Genomic DNA, 27,154 nt, shown 5'->3' on the forward strand with positions numbered 1-27,154 from the left:
CCATTCCATCCAGAAAAAAAAAACGGTTTTGGTGCAGTTTGTGGGCCGGTGGAATCATCGGTCCATATTTTTTCAAAAATTATGAAGGTGAGAACGTTACCGTCAATGGTGACCGTTATCTCGACATGATATCCGACTATTTGATACTTGAATTTGAAGCTCGTCACTTTCCACACATCTCATCAATCGATGGATTTATTGAGAGAACACTTCGGTGAGTAGATAATTTCACGTTTTGGGCCGGTCGAATAGCCCATCGTGTGATATCACACCGTTAGACTTTTTTCGCTGGGGATATGTAAAGTCTAAAGTCTATGCGGACAATCCCACTTCAATTCAGACCTTGGAGCAAAACATCACGGGCGTCACTCAAAAAATGCTCATTCGAATGATAATGAACATTCCAAACTAAATTTTTCCGTGTTTTTTCGTTAAAAAGGTCGAAATGGATCACCTTTTATAACAACACAACAGATTCCTTTTCAAGTTTAAACACTTTTTAATAAGAGTCTTATGGCCGTTTTCTCAGTGTCTTAACTGATAGATGGCTGCTAACCAAACAGTGAGAAAACGGTCCTTAACCAAATCTTGTATGCTTCCAAGGAGTTTGGACGAGTCTTATAGTGTTAATCCGCCTCCAAAGGACTTATAGAAGCTTTTTATTGTGAAAAAAAGTTATATCTAACCTGGGCAAAGCCAATACTGCTTATACTTATAAACACCGCGGTTTTGTTATGACTCGGACATGAACTCAAAACTAAAATTGAGCTACATAATTTATTTATTTTTCATAAAACACGAAGTCACGCAAATGCAACTAAATTTTGCCGGTAAAACCAACCGGTTTAGTACAATAGGAGTACCCAAGCATTTAAATTAACACAAGCCAATTTACAGCTAACGAAGCTAACAAATTCGGATGAGTCAGCTTTAGGTGTTGCTGTTGTGATTTACGGTAAATATGTGCACATTCTTACAAACACAAAGAAATTAAAACAATTTAAAATAAATTGAAAACGTGGGCTTATGACATATTTACATACATACGCAAGTGCTTATCAGGAAGCTTCTAGGTATTCACACCTATGCCAATAAATAAGTACATATGTATATACTATGTTACGTAACTGTGTGTAATCAATTGTAGCGCCTACGCAATTGGATGCGTCAAAACACCCACAGCAATAACAGCGATTTTTACTCGCACTTGTTGAATCGAATCTAAGCAGTATAATTGAAATAAACAATCGGTGTTTGTTCATGAAAAAGTATCGCTCACTTATTTATCGTTGTTGGCGTGGTGGAAACCAGCCTGACTAGAATAATAATAAAGCGCGTAAAAAATTTATTCATGAATCACGAGCATACCCGCTAGGAAATGGAAAGTAGCTGCTACATGTGAGATTCCAACTAAGTTTAGGCGGACACGAGTAGGGACGCTACAAAAGTAGGCCGATAGGGGCCGAACACCGAAATTCGGAGTCACTGGCCCCAACTTTATGAGCGCTACGTCCAATTTATGGTCTCTCCGACGTCGTTGTGGCGAATTTTGCGAAAAGATTTTAGCCCACATTCTTATAAGATCAAATTGACGCAAGAACTAAAGCCGCTTGATCACCAGAATCGTCATTTGTTCGTGAGTTGGCGCAGCAACAAGCAACAATCATCTTATACGATGAGGCTCATTTCTGGCTGAATGGCTTCGACAATAAGCAAAATATGCGTTATTTGTCAGGCAGCAATCCACACGTACTCCATGAGTCCATCGCTACTGCTCAATGATGGCCGTATATTTGTGGTCCGTATTGGATAATATGGACTTGGACAATATGTGGTTGCAACAGGACGGCGCCACAAGCCACACAGCGAATATCACAATTGATTTATTGACAACCAAGTTTGGTGAACGTGTTATCTCACGAAATGACTCAGTCAATTGCCCGCCTCGGTCGTTCGATTTGACGCCATTTGACTACTTCCTGTGGGGCTACGTCAAGTCTATGGTCTATGCCAACAAGCCAGCGACGAGCGATGAACTTGGTACGAATATCGAACGTGAAATTGAAGCAGTATCGGCCGATTCATGCTTGAAAACCGTCGAGAATTGGGTACAGCGTGTGGACTTTTGCAAGCGTGCCCGTGGTGGCCATGCAAAAGAAATCGAGTTCCATTTATAATATAATGGCATCGAATGTACTTTCAAAGGAATGAAGAATTTCATTGATTCCGAAACCGTTTTCTGAACTTAACTTTTGCTGCACTCTTATTGTAAACCCCATTATTTCATGGTCAGTCGATTCTGAAAGTGCATTCTATACACACCTGAAAAATCTCCATTAAAATTGTATAACACTTCATATCTTTTAGCACCTCATAGCGAAGCTGCGTTGTCAATAAATACAGTGAGGTTGAGTTAGATTAGGAATTGGGACTGATCTGCGTGATCTCTATCGCACTTAGGCAGTTGTAGTTTGGATATTTTTGGTATCAAAAACGTTCTATACTCTTGTTGAGGCGAATAATTTCGAGCACACCGGAGACCTAGTGTCAATATATATAATACTCGGTTCCTACAATAATTCTATGATGTACTACTATGAACAAAAAGTAATGTGAACTTTTTTATAAAACCTAAATTCATTATTTATTCTTCCAAATCAACCAATATTCATTCCAGTTCTCGAAACAGACGGAATAGACTTTTTTTCGATTCAGTTTTCATCTCCTCAATCGTGACCAAACGGCGTCCCTTAAGGCGAATACGGTGGATGCGGCACGATATGAGTGAAGCCTTTGACAAAAAAAGTCGTGAAGAAGCAATGCATAGGTATATTTGAACAATTTTGGCATCGAGACTTGACGCGTTTGCGCTGAGCCAAGTGATATTCCAACACTCTCAGTGAGTTCTGTAATTGTCAATCGATTATTTTCAAGCATCAAATCTTTGATTTTTTATACGTTGGTTTTAGACTTCAGAGGGTAGATGACCAGCCAGAGCGCGATTCGTCTTTAAAGCGTTCTCGATCTAAACATTTTTTGTCACATAATTTACTCACCAAAGGCCTTCCGTAATATTTTACTTTTTTTTCTTTTTTTTTAATCTTATATAGTGTTAAATCCTGCTCGAATGATTTCTACGGGAGTTGACCTCTGTCATCGATTAAAAAAGCCGAAGTGATTTAAGTATTTTCGTTTCGGGAAGTTCTAAAGAGATACTTCAGTGAAGGTGTATATAGAAAACCGTGCTGAATAACTCGGGAATCTCTAAACAAGGTCGCCTTCTATGGAAGTGATGAAAGTTCTATGCTTTCGGTTATGTAGATCATCTCAAAGCAAAAAAAACTTAACTGGACTATCGTAAAAAGGACATAAATAATCTAAAATTTCCCCTTATGTCAAATTTTTATACTTTGAACAGCGCATGTATATTACATGTATATTACAGCTTGTGCAAAAACTGAAGGCGCTTGCCTTTCCCAAGCGACATTGCTTCGCTCTATGGGCTGTTGAAAAGTTCCAAGAATATCCGCCAAATTTTTTCAGCGATGGGGCCAATTTTTTCCTCATTAGGTATGTAAACAAGGCAAATTTGACGCATTTGTGAGGAAGAGTTATCTGAAGAGGCTCAAGACCTGCCATTTTATCACGAAAAAACAGCGCTTCGGTATGGTTTGTGGCCCGATGGAATCATCGGTCTACATTTCATCAAAAATGAGAATATAACCGTCAATGGCGGCCGTTGTCGCTCATGATAAAGTACTATTTGAAGCCTGAAATTGAAGCTCGTGATCTCGGCGACATTGCATCAATCAATGGATTTACAAGTATTGGGAGAACACTTCGGTTAGCAGATAATTACACGTTTTTGACCGATCGATTGGCCACCAAGTTCGTGTGATATCACACCGTTAGACTTCTTCCTGTGGCGATATGTAAAGTCTAAAGTCTATGTGGACGATCTTGTTTCAAGTCGTGGAGGAAAACATCACACGTGCCATACGCCAGTTACCAGTCGAAATTTCCTAACGAGTCATCGAAAATTGGACTCAACGGATAAACCATCTGAGACGTAGCCGCGGCCAACATTTGAATGAGATAATCTTCAAAAAATAAATGCCAAGGAATGTTCTTTCGGATAATAATAAACACTCCCCATTAAATTTAAAGTTTATGTGTTTTTTCTTTAAAAAAGTACAGCACCTCGCAATGTATCACACTTTATTAAGGATTACCATTACGAGCTGTGTCGATTTAGTCATGTTCGTCTGTTGCTCTATATTTACTCGAAAGTCCCTCAGTAGAAAAAAAGAAGAAAAGAAACTGCTTAATTGTCGGTACCGACGCTATCAGATCACTTTAGTATATGACTACCATACAAAATGAACTATCAATATCAAATTCATGTATGTAAAACTTTTTTTTTTGACCCGATATCTTCACGAAACTTGGCTTGGTCTATTGTTCAAAGCAACACTAAGATTTCCAAATAAATTGTTTAGATCGGACCAGTAAAACATAGTACTGCCAAACAAACCAACCCATCAAAATCAAGTTCTTATATGGATTAAATTCGTTTTTCCTAGAGGGTGCTTTCATTAACATTCGGATAATTCACGCTCATGTGTTCGCTCTTAAAAACTCAAGCGCTCATTTGATATGCGCTTTATAGCGCTTAGCTAACTAGAATGGCTTACTGTGGCAAGTCTAGCTATTTGGAGTGATCTTACTAATTTCACAATATGAAAATAAATTCGCATATTTATTTGTTTAAATAATCAGCATGCAAGTAAGAATATTCATAGGTACATATATACAAATACATTTATACTATATACATACATATTGATAATCGCAATGTGTGCGCTGAAATAGAATCTTTACAGCTTTGGGTCACAGACCCAATTAAGTAGTGCTCAATCATTTTGATTAAAAGTGGCAGCATAATGTCTGCGAATTAAGTTAATTTGTTTATTTTATTTTTTAGGGAAGTGAGATAAAATGCGTAGGGTTGACATACATATGTAGATAAGTATGTATAGTATTATTTTTATATATCAAAATTGCAATAAAATATATTTCGAATAAACTATTCCAACTTTCTGAACTCATCTAGTTTGCGTAATACAAACGTGTTGGATTGCAACTCAAGCAATAAAAATGACAATTATGTATATAAATCTATTTGTTTATGAGTAAATCCGACTTATACACACACAACAAAAAAGACGAGAAGCAATAAATTGCTATCAATGATGTCACGCGAGTTCTCCAGATTAACTTTTTCGGTATTTTGCTTTCCACCTTCATTTAATTATTCATTCCAAACGAAAATGATGGCTCAACCTAACACTTAATGGCCTTGAAAGTATATATTTTATAATTATTCGTTTTACTTGTATTATTATATACTTATATTCATTGAACTTATGACCCACAATCTTCACAAGCCATAATGCCATAATCATACTATGGCAAAAAATACTTATAAGAAGAAAGCATGAAGTTCTTGGAAATATAGACGGGTGGCAACGTTTCTTATTTAATAATACATTAAAGTGATAATTATTTATTTTGAGGTCGCTGGGTCTTCTTATGATTGTTTCTAGCGGCATTAAGGGATTTTCAAATAATCAGAGAACATTACCTCACAAAGTCGATTATGATTTGACATCAAATTCACAATAAGAAACACTTTAAAGTAAAGTTTTGCTAGGTACTTTCAAAGACAAACTCTCTAGATTGCTCTTGGAAGTCTCAAATTTAGCAATTAAAAGGACTTTTGAGACTAAACGCGTGTTATAATTGAGCTCAAGAATTTCTAAGGCTTGATTTCGTCAATAAGATATGTTCTATTAGTCCATATTCATTTCTATATTCTTACATTTCTCGAAACATAAGTATACAAAGGGTCAAGCAGAGTTTTTCAATGCCTATCAAATCCCTCACCAAACTCTTAGAATCATGCGATTATTTCCGTTAACACGACGGTGAGGTCTAAGTAATCGGAACGGCCCCGGATTTTTGGATTTTTATCTGACCAAGAACTGTCAACCATTCCTCAAAATTACTTTAACAATTATTTGGTTATTTCTTCCAACCTCATTGATTTTGCTACGCCAGTTTGTATGACAATTATATATGTCCAATAGTGGTCCGATATGGGCGGTTCCCGCAAATGAACATCTTCTTTGTAGTCTAATTATGGCCTAGTGATAGTCACTTAAAATAGTTTTTTAACAAGATTTTTTTCCAAAATTTTAAATTATCATTTATTGCTTCAATTTCTAATAAGGAGATAACCTCATAAACTCATAATAGTTGTAATTAGTAACATTGCTTACACAATTAATTATTTTTATATAAATATTGAAATTGTCTTTTAATTTTCAAAAGAATGTATCGATTAAGAATTTTGATAGGGTAGCAGCTCAAAAAAAAAAAAAAAATTAACAAAATAACCCATTCCACTTGAACACGACAAACACAATATTATTCCAAGATTTCAACTAATATTTTACTGTTTAAATTCAAGTAAAGGGGCAGCCTCATAAAGTTATATTATTAGTAACAAGGTCTACAAAATTCTTATTTAATATACACATATATGAGAGTATTGTATGTACAATTTTCAGACATTTATCTATTTGGAAATTTTGTTAGGGTGGCAACTCTAGAAACATATTTTTTGGCAAAATGTTATAAAAAGTTTTCTATGGTTTTCTATGGATACCCATACTGGATAATGAAATAAGGTTTTAATGTGAGTTATCACTTTTGAATCAAAGACTTGTGGTAACTCTTTTTTCATAAAGGCAAGCTTAAGGTCAAGAGACAAGTCAAGGTCAAAGAAAGCCAAAATAGCAAATGTTTGACTTAATATTTTTACACAGTTAATATATTAATTAATAATATAAAATATAGTATTATAATATAATATAAAATAATATATATTTTTAAATATTTTTAGAATATTTTAAAAAAAAAAAAATAGCATTATTATTATAATTTTTTTAAGATTTATATTTTAAAAACTCTTTTTTTATAATTTTTTAGATTTTTTTTTATTTACTAGTAAACTTCTTTTTAGAAAATTTTTTTATTTTCTTTATAAATTTTTATTTTATATTTTTAAATTTTGTTTTTATTAATTAGTATTATATTCTTTTTAATTATATTTTTATTAAAAGAAAGTAAGGAAAGTACCTTTATATTAAAGTTACACCAATACTTTTCATATTTTTATAGTTTTTCTTATTTTATTTATGTTTAAATATGTTTTAGTTTTAGTTCTAGTAACATAATCTTTTAAAATTTTCAAAAATTCTTTACTTATTAATAAAATTGTTTCAAAATATTTATATTTTAAAAAACTTTCCTTTTATGATTTATAAATTTTTGCAAATTATTGGTATTATTTTTTTTAGAATATTTTTAATTTTCTTTAAACATTTTTATTTTATATTTTTAAATTTTGTTTTTATTTATTAGTATTATATTTTTTAGAATAAAATTTTTTCAATAAAATCGTTTCCGTAACTGCTTTTTAATATTTTTATTTATTTATAAAATAATTTCTTTTATTATATTTAATGTTTTATTAATATTTTTTAAAAACTTAAAATTTTTTTTACTTATTGGAATTATTATTTTTAAATAAAAATTAAAATTATTAAAAAACAATTATTTAAAACTTTAATGTTTTATTTATTAATATGTTTTTAAATTTTGAATATCATTAATATTTTTTTCATTTATTACTATTATATTTTTTTAGAATTTCATTTTGCTCTTCCGATCTTATTCAAAAAAAAATGTTTACTTACTTACTTTTACTTTTTAAATAAAAATTAATAAATTAAACAATTATTTGAAAATTAAAAAAAAAAAATATTTGTTAGAACTATTTTTTATTTTCGTTAAAATGTTTTACATCATACTTTTAAATATTTTATTTATATATTTATATTAATATTTTTTAAAAATCTTTTCTATAAAATTTAAAAATACGTTTATTTATTAGTATTTAAAAAAAAATTATTTTCTTTAGCATTTTAAGTTTATATTTTTTAATATATTTTTATTAATAATTTTTAATTTTTAATATTTTTTTATTAAAATAAATTCCTTTATAATTTTTTTAGTTAATATTTTCAGTATTTTTATTTTATTATTTTATTTATTAATATTTTTTTAAGTTTCTTTCATTAAAATTTTTTTATATTTATTTTTATATTTTTATTTTTTTAAACCATACTTTTAATCCGTATTTTTATTTTATATTAATATTTTGTTTAATTTTATAATTTATTTCATAAATTTCACTCACTTGCATTCATCAACTCAGCTCCTTATTTAACACAATTACTTTGCTCTACCTCCCACCCATTTACATACATAAATACATACATACATATTCATGCACCTAGGCACCTACATTCCCGACTTTGTCGCCGCACCTGAAAGCCAAAAATAAATTTGTAGCTACAGCACATCGCTTTGCAATTTACAATATTATTTATCTATCGCTCAATTGTTGTTTTATAGCCTCAACATGTGTGTGTAAGTACTTGTATACATATGTATATGTACATATGTATGTACCTAACATCGAGATGTGTGTTAGCAATTTCCGATATGGCTTTTATTATTGTTCCTTTGTGTTCAAACAAAACTTTATAGTCTGCATTGTTGTTTTCAACTTTATTGTTGTTGTGGTTTGGTTTTTACTTTCAATTAACATTTATTTTCACATTGCGGTGTACATTTTGTTTTATTATAAGTCATTAGCGTAGCCACAGCAATCTTTTACCGTTGTTTGCATTTTTCTTGTGAAATGCTATTTTTTGAAAGTATAAAGTGATTCCCAATATAAAAGCGGGAAATCGAGTAAGATTTTATATTATTGCGAATTGTATAAAGAACTTTTTGACTCTTATTTATCGTTCGAAAATTTTTAAATAACTTTTTTTCAGTACTGAGATACACAAAATTCTCCGGAATCATCCATAAAGTAATTTGTGAAACATTGCTCTGAAATTATGCTAACATATTGTCCAAGGCAAGACAACAATCTCAAAAGGTATCGGGCTTCTATACCATAGGTGCCATACAAATTGAATGAGTAAAATCAAGTCCTTATATGGGCAACTTTTTTATGTGAGGAGATAATTTCAAATTCGAAACAGATTATTTCCTAAGACAACTGTGCAATCTCCGAGCAAATTGTTCAGATCGGCCTACTATAGCACATAGCTGTCAAACGAACTGATCGACAAAAATGCAGTCATTGTATTGATAACTTTTTTATTTGGGGAGATATTTTCACGAAATTTGGCATAAATAATTTTCTACAATGACTGAACAATCTTCGAGTAAATTGTTCAGATCGCACCACTACAGCATGTAGCTATCATACAAATTGAACGATCAAAATTAAGCTTTTGTATGGAAAACATTTTTGTTTGTGGAGATATTTTCACGAAATTTGACATAAATAATTTTCTAAGGTAACGGTACAATTTAGGTAAAAAAAATTTCAGATCGGCCTACTATAGCATATATGTATGTAGCTGTCAGACAAATTGATCGATCGAAATTCAGCCTTTGTATGGAGAAACTTTATATTAGTGAAGTATAATACATACATTTATTTTATTTTAATTTTTTGTTTGTTTCTTTCACATATGACAAGTATTTGTCTACGTCAAAAGCATTGACTTTTTTTAATCAGACTTAATTCAATTTCATTCAAGGTGCTACACTAACACCGCATTTAATAAATCAAATAAACATAATATGCAAATAATATATAGTATTAACACATATGCACACATACATACATAAATATACGCAAAACGTGTACATATACATTTCGAATGCGAATTTTTGCATAAAATTTTCCAATGATTTCGACTTGCACACCTAACACATACATACATACATACATAATATATTTTTGTTTACCACAATTTCCGCTTTTTATGCCCGCAGAAAGTTTCACAAGTATTTTTCGCAAGCACAACAACAAAAAATTGCGAAAATTGGGCAAAAAACGAACATAACCCAAGTGATAAAAAGCCATGTGGCGGCAATGACACCGCAACGCGTCAAGCGCGAACAAACGAGACAGCTAAAAAATAAAATTTTAAACAAAAAAGGTCACTGTGCTGTGCGGCGAAACAGCGAGCAACAATGAAAAAATACAGCTGTTGAAATGTGATGGGGAAAATAGGCGGTTAAGCACAGGAATACAATTATGTGTATACATACATACATGTGTATGTATGTACATACTACATAATAAATGTATCGCTGTGTGCCACTAAGTCACTTAAATAACAAGAAAAAAATCGCATGAAACAAAATGAGTTTCCTTCTTCAAATCAGCATTTCATGAATGAATAAAGGCACCAGCTGTCCGCTTGAATGATGACACAAATTGCCGACTTGATTTGCTACCGACAGAAGTGGATTAGTTGAAATAAAAATTAATTCACTTACAACAGTCGTCTGAAGTGTGCTGTACCAGCCACCAGTGCGCTAGAAAAAAAGTAGTTTACAACAACAAAATTAAAAAAAGCAAGAAAAACAATAATACCCTTTACAAATGAAAATTTTTTCCAACAAGAACTTGATTTTTATCGGTCAATTTGTATGGCAGCTATATGCTATAGTGGTCCGATCTGAACAATTTTTTCGGAGATTGTACTGTAACTTTGGACAATATTTTATGCCAAATTTCGTGAAGATAACTTGTGAAATAAAAAAGTTTTCCATACAAGGTTAAGATTTCGATAGCTCAGTTTGTATGACAACTATATTATACAGCGGTCGGATGTAAACAACACCTTGGGATATTGTACCGTTACCTTGGCCAATATGCTTTGCTAAATTTCATGAAGATATTTCGGTAAATAAAAGAGTTTTCCATACAAGCACTTGACTGCCAAAGTCCAGTTTGTATGACGGCTATAAGCATTAGGGGCCCGATCTGAACAATTTGCTCGGAGATTATATATCTGCTTTGGATAAAAATCTATGCCAAATTTCGTAAAGATACCTCATCAAATAAAAAAGTTTTCCATACAAGCACTTGATTCTTTTTCTTTGTATGACGGCTATATTCAATAATGGTCCGATCAAAACAATTTGCTCGGATACTGTAAGTTTGCTTTTACTAATAATCCATCCCAAGTTTCGTGAAGATACCTCGACAAATAAAAAAGTTTTCCATACAAGGCATAATTTAGATCCGTAAGCTTGTATGACAGCCATATGCGTTAGCGGTCCGAAAAGAGCGATTCCAACAGGTGAGTATCTTCTTGGAGAGAAAATTATCGGAACCAAATATCAGATCGATATCTCAAGCACCGAGTGACTAGTCTCCCATATTTACTTCCGGGTTTAAACTTCGTGGTAAACTTAATATACCCTGTTCACGGTATAAAGTATATCACTAGCATATACTATACACTTGTGCCGTTAAGCTTATTCACATGTATAACATTTCATGCAGCATCGCTTCAATGAATTGCTGAACAGCGGCGAGCTTGTTCCAATGCCATCAAGCTGATAACTTCCAACAACGCCGCATTTTTGCTTGCTTTCGGCTGGCTGCTAAGCAAATTTGGGTCAAACTAATGACCGGCAAGTAGAAGACGAAGTAAGGCTGAGTCTAGATGTGTGTGTGTGTGTCTGCGTGCGGTTCTTAAGTGAAGAGCGAAAGGTGTAATGGGAACATGCCTACCGAAAGACTTAGTTCACTATATATACATACATATGTATGTATGTATATGCACAATAGATATGCATGTTTCTTGTAGTGCCAGCTGAAACTAATCTGCTGACGGTTTAGTCACTTTAATTTTTTTTTATTTGTCGAAAGTTAATATGCATGCTAGCCTTTTAGTATGTAATATATTTTGTTCGGTTTTCATATGAAGTATGTCAACGAGGTATAGTGTAGGTATGTATATATTGTACATACAAGTATATGTAAGTATATGTATTTTATATGCATTTAGTCATTTACCTACATACGTATATATACATAGCAGTTGAAATTAATATGTCTCTTCCTATATACATACATACATACATAGATACATATATAGTACTCACATAAATACATAATCCGATATAGTATATAGCATATTCACACATTCACTTCAGCCCCTTTGCATATTTCCTCAATGCAAAACTGAAAGCGAATCAAATCCAAGGTCAAATGTTATTAGTTGTGGCCATTAGTGTCGGCAACAAATTACTTTTAATGGCTTAATTGTGTTTTGGGCTTTATAAGTGATTAGTAGGCAATGATTTGATTAAGAAAATTAATTCGGACGGCGGTAAAAGCAGAGGAAACGGAGAGCAGGATATTTGAGAGTAGAAAAATAATATTAATTATGTATGAAAAAGCAGAAAAAATAGCATCTGATCAAATATAATCCGGACTGCGCAAAAAATAGTAAGATTTCCAGACAATACAACATCTGTGCTAAATGTAACATCAAAATAATCATTCGTGTTTAGTATACGCGGCCGATGGAGTCATGTGAAGAAGTTCACGCAGGTGAGGAATGGTATCTGATTGTCATTCACTTGAGAGTGGCCAGAAACCATTTTTTGTACATATGGCACAAGCAGCTCACGACTTCTGGTCTTAGACCAAGTATCCTCTGGGTAGCCTAAGAAGATCCGTTCGAAGGCGAGCTAAAGTGAGAAGGCGAAACATCCCCATAGGGTTGTGCGCTGGGTTTGGGATCCGCCACGTAAGAAACGCCTCCAATGAAAAGTAAACATCGGCCTCGGAAGAGAATTTAAGTCGGCAAAAACCGCGTAAGCGCCAAAGCCAGTAAAGAAGAAGTTTGGTATACGCTTGTATTTATGAAGTACATAAATCGCATTCCGCGATTTTTCCGATGAATGAAATTATTCAACAAAGTAGTTCCATTAAACTTTGTATGCGGAATCAAATTTCTGTTGCCGAAATGATCAGAACAGCAAGTGTTTTTGATTGGTACAAATTATTCAAAAACATCAACTAATGATCAACACGTCAATAAAATAAAGGAATTGGTGCTTGAGAATCCACGATCGGTATCGTTGGCATATCGAAAGGATCAGTGAAAACCATTTTGAAAGATCTTTTGGGTCTAGTAAAGTGAAAGCACACTTTTGGTCTAAAATCACTATTTTTTTTCGAAAAACAACGTGGCGTTAACGTCTGTGCCACAATGCTTTCCGACGACCAGGATGGCATGTTACGCTCGATGAGTCTTATTTCTGAAGTAATTATCTAATAATATGCATTTAAGAATGTGTAGTTAGGTTTTCCGCATTCTTTCGGACAATGTCTAGGCCCCATTTGTTGCAATATTTATGTCAGTGCAAAATTATTCAATATTTTCCACACTTATTATAAACGCGAACACGGTTTCAACGATACTTATCGTGATCTAGATCTAACTAATGTATACCTTTTTAGTTTTTGATATTTTTTTACATACATATGTACATATGTACATACATACATAAATATGTATGCATAATATTAATATATTTCACTTATTTTTACTAAAATTTATTTCTATAATTTAATCTCCTCCCACTGACTTATCATGAAAAATGTTGCCATTTATCTAAGCTAAAATCACTGAAATTGATATACTTGCAGCTTGTTATCGGCAGCAGCACTCAGCAGCAGCTCAAATGAAAACAATAAATCATAAAGTGTGAAATTACGACGCAAAAGGGGTTTAAGTGTTAACGTATGCACAACCAGCTAAACGAAATTATGGCAAGAAGTCGCACTTATTCGTAAATATACATATACATACATATATGTAGATGCATATGTATGCCAATATACATATACATATGTAGATATGTGTATATAAAAGCAGCTTATCACTTCTTGTATGTGTGCCTATAATATAGACAGATACACAGCTTCTTTATCATTGGCCCTGTGCCACCATTACCACCCACCAGACAATATGTGTTGTGACGTTTTCACTTCATTTCATACTTGTTACACATTTTCAAATACTTTTGTTGTTTTTGTTATTTTTACAATGACAATATTGCACTTGTAACACTTTATTTGCAACATTTCTAATATCCTGACGCAGGAAACTCAAGCGTTGCTGGCGCGCTTTGTTGGTTTTACTGCAGAAAAAAAAGTAAATTTCGAACCAAATGGCTCTTATTGCTTTAATACACACATACACGTGTATATACATACTCTATAATAATATAGCGTCTATAAAATCAGCAAATCGACGATAGCACTCAACCCTCCAGCATATTTGCATACTTTTCTGTGCACTCATTCACATTTTTATTTTGATTTCAGCAGGTACATGCTTTCATTTCCTTTTTTTTCAATACATACACACATACACAGGCACTCAACACCTTCCTGTCTGCGTTGTTTTGTCATTGCACGCACGTTCGCACGATTATCATCGTATTTTCTTTTGCATACGTATTTCTCACGAGCGTTTTTGCTTTGTTTTGTTTTTTAGTTGTTGGTGTTGTTGTTGTTGTTTTTTTCTTTACTTCTGAGCCGCTTATCGATTTTTCTTGCGACACCAGCAAAATTGGTGTGAGCACGACTGCTTCCGTTTGACACCATCCGCGTAACTGTAAAACACTGACTTCCACTAAACGAAAATTCAAGCCTCTAGCTTAAAGCCACACTTCTAAGCACCAATTGAGGCCTTAATTTTCACGGGTCGCTGCAAATCACCACTCAATATTGTAAGAAATACACAAAATTTGCTGGCTGCCATCCGGCCAACCAAACAAAGGAGGTGAAAATTTTCACAGCACAACGCCACATATCACATACACACGCCCCCTTTTCGCACTGCAATTTTACTCACTTTCAACTGCAAATGTAACCACTGTAGCAATGCGCAGCTGGAAATTATATTTGCTTAAAGACTTTTATTATATTTTCTGAAAACATTTTGTGAATTTTTTCTTCTTTGCAAATTTTTTTCACATTTTTTCTTCACCTTTTGTGTAAACTAGCGCGACGACGCAGACCAAACGTCCAAATGCGTCAACGAAAAAGCGAATAATGAATTCTTCTCGCTTCCATTTCGTTTGACGTTCGTTGGTGGCGCTGTCAGTGCGCTGATGACGTTTGTCAGCTGTTTTGTTTTGTTATCTTTGCTCAGCCTTTGTGGCGCTGCTTTAGCGTGTAAATCCGTTTCATTGTTTTCTTCTTTGTTTACGATTTACGAGCAAAATAATAGCAATGTCGGAGGAAATTGGTGCTGCCTGATGTGAAAAATTTTTGGGATCTCAGAAATTATTGATGTGTTTTTTGTGTTAGAAATAATTACAAAGCTAAAGAAATAGTATAAAACTTAAATTAATTTGAATTTAATAAATAATAAAAATAAAACATTTTATTTATTATAGAGTGTATTGCTGTTATTTTGATGTACTATTCCTTACCAAAGTTGGTATAAGCAAAAATAAAAATTTATTATATGCTTATGAATGTGTTTGTGTATTCATTTTATTCTGCAAATCCCTAGTTTACCCTCGTAGAGCTGCAACTAGCCACTGGCAAGCGCAAGGCCAACAAATCACCTAGCCCAGACGGGATCCGAGCAGAAATCCTGAAAAAATCGCTGCAAGGCGACCGGCATTGTTACTGAATATATACAACGCCTGCTTCGAAGCAGGAATATTCCCCGAACGCTGGAAAAAGCAACGGCTGGTGCTAATAAGTAAGGAAAAAGAAGATCCCAACTTGCCGTCTGCATTCCGTGCACTATGCATGCTTGACACAGCGGGAAAGCTCTATGAAAGACTACTTAAATCCAAACTAGAAACGGCTATCAACGAAGCTGGCGGACTTTCCACTAGACAACAAGGCTTAGACCCGAGAGTTCAACTGTAGGAGCTATAAAATGCGTCATTGAAAGTATAAAAGCTGCACAGCGTAGATGACATAAATACAAAATAATAGTGTTGCTGGTGACTTTAGATGTCCGAACAGCGCTAGATGGGAGGATATGAGGATGCTCTCAAAAAAAGCTTTAAAATCTCCGACTACCACAGAGCTGTGGTGCGGAGCTACCTTAGTAACAGCAAATTGCTTTGTAAAATTAGAGAGGAATCACGACAGATAGCGGTCACGTCAGGAGCAGCACAAAGATCCATTCTAGGCCCAGACTTGTGGAACATCTGGTACGAAGCTATACTAAAACTCGAAATGCCAGTCGAATCGTAATTGGTGAAAATATGAGTTCCTAGAATCTCTGCCGCCCGTCGAGACCCTCTCAAGTAGAATGACTCCGAAGATCAGATCAAGAGCTATACAAATACAAATATATACAATTTCAAAAGTTAGGCCTTTCTGAGAGCTCTAAACTGACCTAATATTTGAAATGATTGCGATTACAGACTTAATTACAAAAAATTCTATGAAAAAATAATTTTATACATACATTACTTATTACATATTATTTATAAATATTACTCGTTTCATTTTTAATGTTTCAACCCTAATAATCAGCGCAAAATTTTAAGCAGCTCAGAAAATCTTCTACTTATTTGAAACCAAAAGGTTTGTGTCTATGCTATACGCAGGAAGGTGGCTACAACAGCGCCACTACACTCGTTTGTTTACAGTGCCACACAAACTGTCAGTACCGGTTCGTGCACAAAGTAGCTGTAAAGTGAAAAAAATTTGCGTTCTTGAGGAAAAATGTGTAAATTATCATTAAATTTAGTGTTAAATTGAAAATATGTGAAAAGTGCTAGTGTTAATAGTGAAAAGTATTAGTGGAAATTATCAATTTGCGTTTATGTGAAAGTGTTATGAGTAATACGTGATAATTTAGCCAAAATGCAAGTCATCACCATGGGAGGCTGCACCCGCACCAACACGACTGGGCAAAAATTCAATTTCAAAGCAAGAAAAATGATTTTGCGCTGACATTTACAGTTAATCAGTGAGAAAAATATATATTTCCAACTATGTTTGTATATGTGTGCGTAACTTTTGCCTTCGAAGCGCCATGTGAAGCTATTAACCTGCTGCGACAAATGACAACGCATAAACGTGCTTTCATACAAGTTGGTTGGTAGTGTGAATACAACAACAATAAAATATGAGTTCCAATGTGGCGTATTGTGCTTAAGAAGTGATATTATGAGTCTGTGGCCGTGTCCTTGATATCAAAGTCATGTGATAGTGTGTGTGCGGTAAGTAATCGCGCACTAGTGTCAAGTGGAATACGTCGGTATAGGTATGTACATATATTGGGTATATGCTATTATTTAGTCACATAAGTAAATAGATAATTTTATGAAGGAAAGTTATAAGTTTGCTTAATGCAAGAACTACATGTGTGATACACATACATATGTACATAAATAAGAGAATAGTTGTAAGCACATTACTGTGCTTCATTTTTAGCGATTTTCTTTTCCTTATGCTACCTGGAAATCTGATACTTTTAAAAAATAAAAATAAAATAGGTCGCCGAGTAAACGAGGTTTGGCCTCATTGCATAAGCTTTTGGCAGTACTCGAAAACGTGTTTCCACGCTGTTTTAAGAATATAACTCATACACTAACCGAAACATTCAGCATTAAGTCGGCTAACAATCATTAAACATAGTAGGATATCGGTTGGGATAATGTGTGGACGCTGCAATTACACTGCAGCGATCCCTTAAACCGAATATGTCGGAGTGGTACCGTTGAAGTTTCCTCTCGTTTAACCGTGAACCCAACCTCCACACGGGTTGGCTACCACATCTTACACAAGGGTTGCTCACGTTTCCAGGGCGACGAGGAAGCAAGAATAGGAACGGCCCTATGACTATAACTGCCTATCCAGAATCATGATTACACCACGTCTACAGCTGCTGGCTTACGGCGATAATATTGCTATCATTGACCTCAACAACCGCGCGGTTAGTTCTGCTTTCTCCAGACCGGATAAGAAAGTGAAGCACATGGGTTTGGTTGTGTTTGAGGGCACGACGAAATACCTTTTGTAATCAAAGAAACACTCACCGCATTCGCGACTAGGCTCATACTTCACTGTTGACAGTCATAACTATTAACACCAACGACAATATCAGCATTGAAATCAAACACGGAATCACTATTGCCAACTGGTCCTACTTTGGACTGAGCTGAGAATTGCGAAAATAAACTCATCGCTCGACGAACAAAGACCAAACTCTATAAGTCCTTCATTATTCCCGCTCTGTGGTGCAGAGGCATGTGCACTGACAACACTTTGATTAGTACGAATAGAAGTGTTCGGGAGAAAGGCTTTGCGGAAGATTTATGGTCCTTTGTGCATTGGCAATGGCGAATATCCCAGTCGATGGGACTATGAGCTAAATGAGATATAGGACGACTTAAACATGGGTTAGCGAATCAAAAGACATCGGCTGCACAGCCGGGTAGGCAGATGCATTTTCCTATGCTGAAATCTAGTACTACTGATAACCATATTTCGTGCTCTGGCGAAGTTGATCAGCCTGAATCCATTTGGGAATGTATCATCATGGAGGTTGACCCTAGTCAAATATACCTTCTTTGCCCACCCTGGCATTAAAGTCGCCAAGCCCGATTTTGATATAGTGACGGGGCAGCTCTCCTAGGTGCGCTCTAAGCGCTGTTTGTAGCTGGACGTTCATCCACTGGAGTGAATAGCAGGACTCGGCGAAGGTGTCTCTCTCCCACCACGAATCCCACACCGTATTTGAGCCGCTTTATATGACCACTGTAGTAAGCGGTACAAAGACTTAATCGTCTCTGTCCTTATCCCGTCCATCGCATTTCTTGGACGGCGGTGATGTCAGCCTTCACACCTACGAGGACATCAACCAGCTAAGCAGCGGCACCTTTCCAATTAAGGGACCGAGCATGCATGAGCATGCACTTAAATTGTAATGCTTAATACATTTGCAATGGTCGTCATAGAAAGACTGATCTGTTACGGATGTTTTTCGGCTACCCAGAGAGGATACTTGGTCTAAGACCGGAAGTCATGAGCTGCGTGAGTCATATATAAAAGAATCGTTTCTGGCCATTCCCAAGAGAATGCCGCTCATAGAACCTTTCTCACTTGCGTGAACTTCTACACATGGCTCCATCCTCCTTATCACCTTTTAGTAACTTTAAACAAAACCGTTATATGTAGAGAAGGATAACGTTCCGGTTAGAATTCTTGCCCCTCTGAAATCAAATAGACAAGTCTCTTCGGCGGAAGAAGTATGAACAGGGGACGGGGAATGTTTTATTCACGTTCGATTCAGTGAGCTTATTATGTGCTGACCCACTGCTCGAGTTTCGACTTACTTACAAGTTATAATAGTTTCATTAGAATTCCCTATGCGTCTAAACAAACAAATACATATATGTATGTATATGTATTTTTCCCTCTGTCATTCTAATTATGTCTCAATAAATTCATTATTATTATGGCAAATATTGCAATTCCGGCCGAATTAAATTTCTCACCTTCAATTTGTGCTCTGTGAATCCGGCCAGTTTTGGTCCGGTCTTTAATTAAGTATATTTCCAAGCGTTCTTGTGTTGTTGCTGTTGCACCAAGTGAATAATAACAGTGTAATTGTGTAGGCTTGCAAATGTTGAGATAATGCGTGACAATTCGAATGAATATTTTGCGGTCGGTAATGTGGCCGAAAGAAGCTCATGCATAATTGAGCGACTAACAAGCATGAATTAATTAATATACGAACACACGAATATATATTTACACATGTATGCAAGTATGCGCGTATGAGTTCATTAGTACGAAAGATGAAACTACTGCAACCTAATATGAAAATTAGACTTATTATATAGTATATATGTACGTATGTAGGTTCATATGTATGTATTCACATATACATATGTAAATATGCATGAAATTATACGAGTCAATGTTTGCATGTGCGTATTTTTATATTAAGATAATTACATACGTACATACGAATTCTATATATATGTACATACACTAAATTCCCAAAGAGGTATGTACGATATGTAACAATTGGTAGTCCTTACTCGCTGGTGTACCAATTATTCTAATTATACACATATGGACAAACTTGTCGTCGTTAAATACATATGTATGTGTATAACTGTTGTAGTAATGAAGATATATTCGCAAACATGTTTAGATTAGGTTTTCAAACAGCTTTGTCACATCTGATATGCGGATTTAATATAAGAGATCATCTCCAAATGGGTTGAGTCTGATCGGCCCGAAATATGGTTATCTGTAGTATTATAAGTAGATCCCAGCGCAGGAAAATTCATCAAGTTAGACTGATCGATTTTGCCGGGGGCCGAAATATGTCTGTAGTACTATTTTCGAGCATAAGAAAATTCATCACATTAACCAGATCGATCATGTTGTGATAGACGGTAGACACGTCTCCAGTGTTTTAGACGCGCTTACGCTCCTAGAGGTCGTAGCATTTACTCGTAACTATCTTGTTACAGCGAATATATGCACCGGCCTCTGTGCAGCAAAAAACCAACGTCAAATAAAACAAGGAAAGTTCGACGTCGAGAAACTGCAATTACAACAGAGAGCCGAAAGATTTTTGGCTGACTTGCACTCGTACTTTTTGAGAGCACTCATCAGCATCTGGGGTCTGCTGAATAGCAGTGAAAGCATACACCAAGAAATGGTGAACTCGATTCCCCAATCGATAACCACAGAGCAGACGTTACACTGCCCGACCATGAAGAAGTTCAAATAGTAATTACCCATCTTAAGAACAACAGAGCGGCGGGGGCGAAAGATTGCAGGCCGAGCCTTCCAAATACGGCGGCAAAAAACTGATAAGAAGCATGCATCAGCTTCTGTGAAAAATATGGTCCGACGAAAGCCTGTCCATCGAATGGAATTTAAGTGGGCTCTGCCCAATCCACAAAAAGGAATATGCCTCCTCAACATCGCACATAATATTCTTTCGACCTTACGGTGTGAAAGATTAAAGCTCATCGTCAACAAATTGATTGGTGTGGCTTTAGACAAAGGAAATCAACAACTGGCCAGATATTTACCATGCGCCAAATCTTGGATCGACACACACCATCTGTTTGTCGGTTTCAAAGCTGCTTTTAACAGCTCCGCTATGCCGCTATGTCTGAATTTGGTATCACTACAAAACTAATAAGGCTTTGTAAATTGACGTTGAGCAATACCAAAAATTTCGTCAGGATCGCGAAGGGCAACTTTAAGCCGTTCGATACCAACGAGGTTTCAGACAAGGCGACTCCTTATTTCTAGAGAACAATAATTCGAGCTACAGATCTGAATAGAAAAGGTACAAGTTTGACAAAGAAACGAAGCAAATGGGTCTAGTAGTGAACAAGGACAAGACGAAATATCTCCTGCCATCAAACAAACAGTCGTCGCATTAATGACTTGGCCTCACGTCACTGTTGACAGTCATAACTTCGAAGTCGTAGATAATCCTATTTTGGAACCAGTATTAACAGCAACAACAATGTCAGCCGTGGAATCCAACGCAGAATAACTCTTGCCAACAGGTGCTACTTTCGGATTAAGTAGGAAACTCTCGATGAACAAAAACCAAACTTTACAAGCCACTCATCATCCCCGTCCTGCTATATGGTGTAGAGACTTGGACGATGACAACATCTGGCGCGCTGTTGTTTACTCGGCTATAACTGCGTAAGCGATGTCTACGCCAGTAAAGAGGATATCTTGAGACCAATGAAATGAAAACGATTGTATGAAATGTTATGAAACTATAAAAAAAATATCAAAAAAAGGCACTAACTTCGTTTGGACCAAAACTATAATAACCTTTACAAATAAAAATTTCCCATACAAAAACTTAATTCTGATCGATCAGTTTGAGTGGCAGTTATATGCTAAAATGATGCGATATCGGCGGTTCTGACAAAAAGCTTCTTGAAGAAAAGAGAAAATGTGTAAAATTTTAGATCGAAAAATCGAAAATATTTAAATATTTTTTTTCTCCAATAAAAACGTAACACTTTCAAGTCCCCCAAGGCAAATTTCACACACACAAGTCTTTAATATAATTTCATCACCTGTTTAGAGGCAACTTAAAACCTGATGCAGCAACCATTCAAATCACCAATTGACGTAAACGCACATGCTCTTGTCGGCCACTCAGCTGCTACCGGCAATTTAAAAATCATTTAATTTTATCTGTTTTCGATATCATACAATTTTATTATCTTGTTGTTTACACAGGCAATGAAGCCACTTTTGTATGTTGCTGATCAACAGCTTCAAGGAAGTGACGCGATTTGTGGCAACCACACACATAAAACATATTGGTCAGCTGTTTTAGAGCCACAGCTGAGTCTGTTATCCACCTGTTCGAACAGCTTTTTTGCGCCGACAAAGCAAATAAGCCTAAAAAGCTTGTAGGTGTGTAAATATGTAGGGGTTAAATCGCCGGCAGACAACACGCGCTGCTCCACATCCGGTCTTGCAACGCTCCAGTGCGATTAATATCCTTTCGACACAAGCAGCCGGCTGCCACAAATGTGTTTACGCTCGCTTTAAGCTGCAGCCTTTGATGTGGCATATGTTAAACGCGCCGACAAGGATGTTTAATGTTTTTTGCTTCAATTTTTCTTTACCTGACCCGGCAACCTGTTATCCTGGCTGCCGAGCACTGGTACAAAATGTGCAAAATCATTAACGTGCGCCCAAATTACCGAAAGCTAAGGATAAGGTGCAAAAAAGTATACAAAAATGAAAAAAAGACGCGCACCTGTGTCTAAATGTCGACCACGGCGAGGTGTAGTCGATTTACCGAGGTTAATTTTCGGTGTCAGCGAAACGCCACAAAGCGTAGCAAGAAACAAATTATTGAAATGTGGTGTGAGTATTAATAATTCAAGTACTTAATGTGGTTGCGTCGCCATAAAGAACTTTCAACAGCCCATTCAAAGTGACGGAGTGCGGAAGGCTGCTTACAATGGCGCTAAATTGTGTGGATTGTTTACTTTAATTTGGGTTGTCGAGCCCTCAAGTGAAGGCACACGGCATGACACCTGGCCATAGTATATCAAAATTGTTGCAAAAAGAAAACTGAGTTATATTTTGGAGCCTTAAATTTCATCCACCACTTTTGAAGACTTTTATAAAATATACAATACGGTTCACGGATTATTATTCAATTGATTAAATATGGATTTAATCACTAATGTACTGATCATTTTGGATAGAGCTTTGCAGAGCCTAAAGCTCAATCATTTATATCTTGGGTGGGCTTTGTCATTATAAAAACCGAAGCAAGAATTTCATTTTTGGAGGCACCGAAACAACGACGGTTTGTCTGATCACAACGTAACAGTTTCATTTCTAAGAGACTTTGCATAGATTGGACATCTGAGCCGCTAGCTCTATATAGTTTTCAGATACACCAAAGAGAAGTATTTCTTCTTCTTCTTTATTGGAGTAGGCTCTGCTTACGCGGTTATAGCCGAGTTTTCAACAGCGCGTCAGTCGCCCTTCTTTTTTGTCGCCAATTTGAGATTCCAAGTGTAGCCAGGTCCTTCTCTACCTGGTCTTTCCAACGGAATAAAGGTCTTACCAACAAAACTGGGGTGTTTTCATCCATTCGGATGACATGACCTAGCCAGTGTAGCCGCTGTCTCTTAATTCACTGAACTATGTTTACGTCGTAGTATATCTCGTACAGCTCATCGTTCCATTGACTGCTGTATTCGCCGTTGCCAATGTGCAAAAGACTATAAAACTTCCGCAGAACCTTTCTCTCGCAAACTCGTACTGCTGACTCATCAGATGTTGTCATTCTCAAGCCTCTGCACCATATACATAGAAGGACGGGAATGATGAGTGACTTGTAGAGTTTGGTTTTTGTTCGTCGAGAGTGGACGTTCAAGGTTGACATTGTTGTTAATACTGGTTCCAAGATATTCGAAATTATCTACGACTTCGAAGTTATGACTGTCAACAGTGACGTGAGGCCAAGTCAAGACAGGAGATAGTTTTGCCTTACCTCGTTCACTACCAGACCCATTCGCTTTGCTTCCTTATCCAGTCTGGAGAAAGAAGAACTAACAATGTTATCAATATCATCGAAGTACGCCAGCTGCTGTACATTCTTGTAGAAGATTGTACCTTCTCTATTCAGATCTGCAGCTCGAATTATTTTCTCCAGGAGTAGATTGAAGAAGTCGCACGATAGGGAGTCGCTTTGTCTGAAACCTCGCTTAGTATCGAACGGCTGGGAGATAATGAACTCCTCTACTCCCTCGTCATCGATTGGGGAATCGGGTCCGCCATCTCCTGGCGTTATGCTTTCATTGCCATTCAGCAGGCTGGAGAAGTGTTCCCTTCATAATTTAAGTATGCTCTGGACATCAGTCCCCCGATCACCTCAGAGGGTTCTACAAGAACCACTCTTGAAAACTTTTGTTAGTTGCCGCCTCTTATCATAGAATTTTCGAGCAGTACCTCTGTCGGCCAGCTTGTCAAGCTCTTCATACTCACACAATACGGCCTCTCTCTAGTTTCTGTCTGCAAATGTGTCTCACTTCTCTCTTCAGCTCTCTGTATCTCCCCTCTCCCGCAAGTGTTATGATCGATTGTATTTTTTATGTTAGTCAGGGTTAAATTTGATCAGATTATATAACGAACTTTTAAAACTGAAAAAAGTTTACTTCGTATGAATTACGAAATGAGAACATTCAGTGCCCGTCATTGCTGTCATTGAGTCATTGAAATCAAATTTCACCAGCAAACTGATAATTAAAATCTATTTATTTCTTCATTTAAATTCAAAAAAAAAATGTGTTTGTTTTATTTTATTTAACAACAACCGAAATTTGTAAAATTAAACTGTCAACAGTCAGTTTAACCAAAAATAGCAAAAACACTTATGGACAACAATGCCTTAACGGCAACAAATTGCATAATAAATAAATAAATACGTAAATAAATGCATAAGTAATACAATATATTTGACTAGCATTGATTTCAATAGGAAATGCTCGAATTCGCGGCAAATAAGCAAACGGCAAACATTTGTAATGAATTCGAATTTCAATGAAAGCGCACAAAAACTAAAAATTGAAAAAAATTATGGCTTTTTATTGACTCGTGTGCGGTCGTTAGCCAAAAATAAATGCAACGACTTGAATGTGTGTAAATATACACAAGTGATTATATACATACATACATGTATACATGTTTATATAAACTACTTGTTTATATATTTATAAACAAATACAAAAAAAAAAACAAATGCGCTTTTTATGTCAAAAAGAGTCAGACAAAAGTCAAATGTATATTTTATGCAAATTGGAGAGAACAGTGGCAATATTTGAAAATCACGCATACAAATGTTAACAAATATATATTGTTTGTGTTTTATGTGTTGACATTTTAATAAACTTTATTATAAAGTGTAATAAAATATTAAAAATAATTATGTGTTGTTATAAAGAAAACTGTAAAAATTCTGCTATGACACTGTTTCACTGCCCAAAATTTTGTATGAGTAATGACCTGCTGCCGCTTTGCTCCTCCCATCACTTTATGACTGCGTCACTTTGTTAGCGGCAACCGATTGAGGTTATGTGGCACGCTACTGCAGTTCTTCGCACCTCCATGTGTACAAATGTACTTAGAACATAACAGTTACATGCCCTTATGCACAGTTATACTAATATTGTTGCATACTATATGCACTCATATACAGGGTGGCTTTTTAGAGATGGAGCAGAAAGTATAAATAATTCGATGTATGTTATGGCACTTTAGAGGTTTTCGGTTAAAGGCGTTTTGTGGGCGTGGCAGTGGTCCGATTACGTCCATCTACGAACTCAGTATTTTCTTTGCAGGGGAACGTGGGTACCAAGTTTCACCAAGATACATATTGCAATTTATACTCAATTTACAGCTGACGAACGGACAGGCGAGACAGTCGAGACAGACAGCCATCCGGATTTCAACTCGTCTCGTCATCCGGATCATTTATATTTATCTATTATAAAAGACTCAGAGGCTCGCTGTGCTGTGCATAACGGGAGCTTTATGAACAACTCCAATGGCGGCTCTTAAACTGGTACTAAACCTGCTACCTATAGACCTTTTCGTTGAAAACTGCACAGCAAAATCGGAGGGAAGACAACTGACTGCATGAGAACTTACATATGGAACCTTCGGGCATAGCTCGGTGGGTAGTGGCGGTTTGGCAAACACCAACTACATGATCCCACTTTTCAACTAGGAAAGAAGGTTCAAAATAAACATAGAAAAATATGGTTGGCGAAACATTCTAAACATTAAACGGCTGGCTCGCAAATGGATGATGGAGTTGGTGCGGAGATATACTGTCTAGAGTAAGGCATAAGACAGTCTTTTAAGTTTCCGGATCACTGCAGTATATTTCAAGCTGAAGTCTCTGCTAGAAAACCATGGAACTAGCCTCTAATGATCCTGCAGGCTATTCCAGTGTCAACATCATCGTTTCGCATATCCACCAGAAGTGTCTTGGGAAGCAGAGGAGCATGGAAAGTGACGCCAGAAACAAGTAACTTCATCTCTACTATGTGCCAGGCCACAAAGGCTTCGAGGACAATGAAATAGTGGACGATATTGTCAAGAATGGCTGACGGAGAACACCCCGGAAACGTGAAAAGCGTTGGAATATCCATGCATTGTTTATATGACGATCTGGACAGAAGCATGGTAAAGGAAAACAAAACCCGATGGTACGAGCTATTTGGTTGCAAAACTCCAACCAGTTAATTAATATTGGCATTCGATAGAAAAGACTGTAGGAACGTGATCGAAATACTAACTGGATACTGTCTGGTGGCGACCCACGCCCGCAGAATGCGACTGACAGATCGAGAAGACTGAAGAAGATGTCAAGAGCAACAGAAAATGATGAACAATTTAGCATCTCTTGTGCACTTGTATCGCTTTAAACATTCGGTGGCCACAGTATGAGTCACTGGAAGAGATATCCATAGTGAGGCATTAGAATCTATTGAAATTCGTGTCAAGCGCAGGCAATCTAAAGTCTGACTATTCCTCATGCACTACGTAACTGAACTCCATCTGGTATTGCGAAGGATCATAATTGCTCTATGTGGCTCATTG

At 35.9% G+C, this 27,154-nt stretch overlaps 1 protein-coding gene across 1 annotated transcript in view; it reads right to left on the bottom strand.

The window, feature by feature from the left end:
* LOC120767627 (WD repeat and FYVE domain-containing protein 3) overlaps window positions 1–15,064 on the bottom strand; it is a 45,093-nt gene extending 30,029 nt beyond the window's left edge. The window contains exon 1 of the mRNA XM_040093785.1: window positions 14,889–15,064. The gene's annotated coding sequence lies outside the window, so the exon portion shown is untranslated. The remainder of the gene's footprint in view (window positions 1–14,888) is intronic.
* Window positions 15,065–27,154: the final 12,090 nt, after the last annotated feature.

Source organism: Bactrocera tryoni, chromosome 2 (genome assembly GCF_016617805.1).
Source record: "Bactrocera tryoni isolate S06 chromosome 2, CSIRO_BtryS06_freeze2, whole genome shotgun sequence".
NCBI lineage: Eukaryota > Metazoa > Arthropoda > Insecta > Diptera > Tephritidae > Bactrocera > Bactrocera tryoni.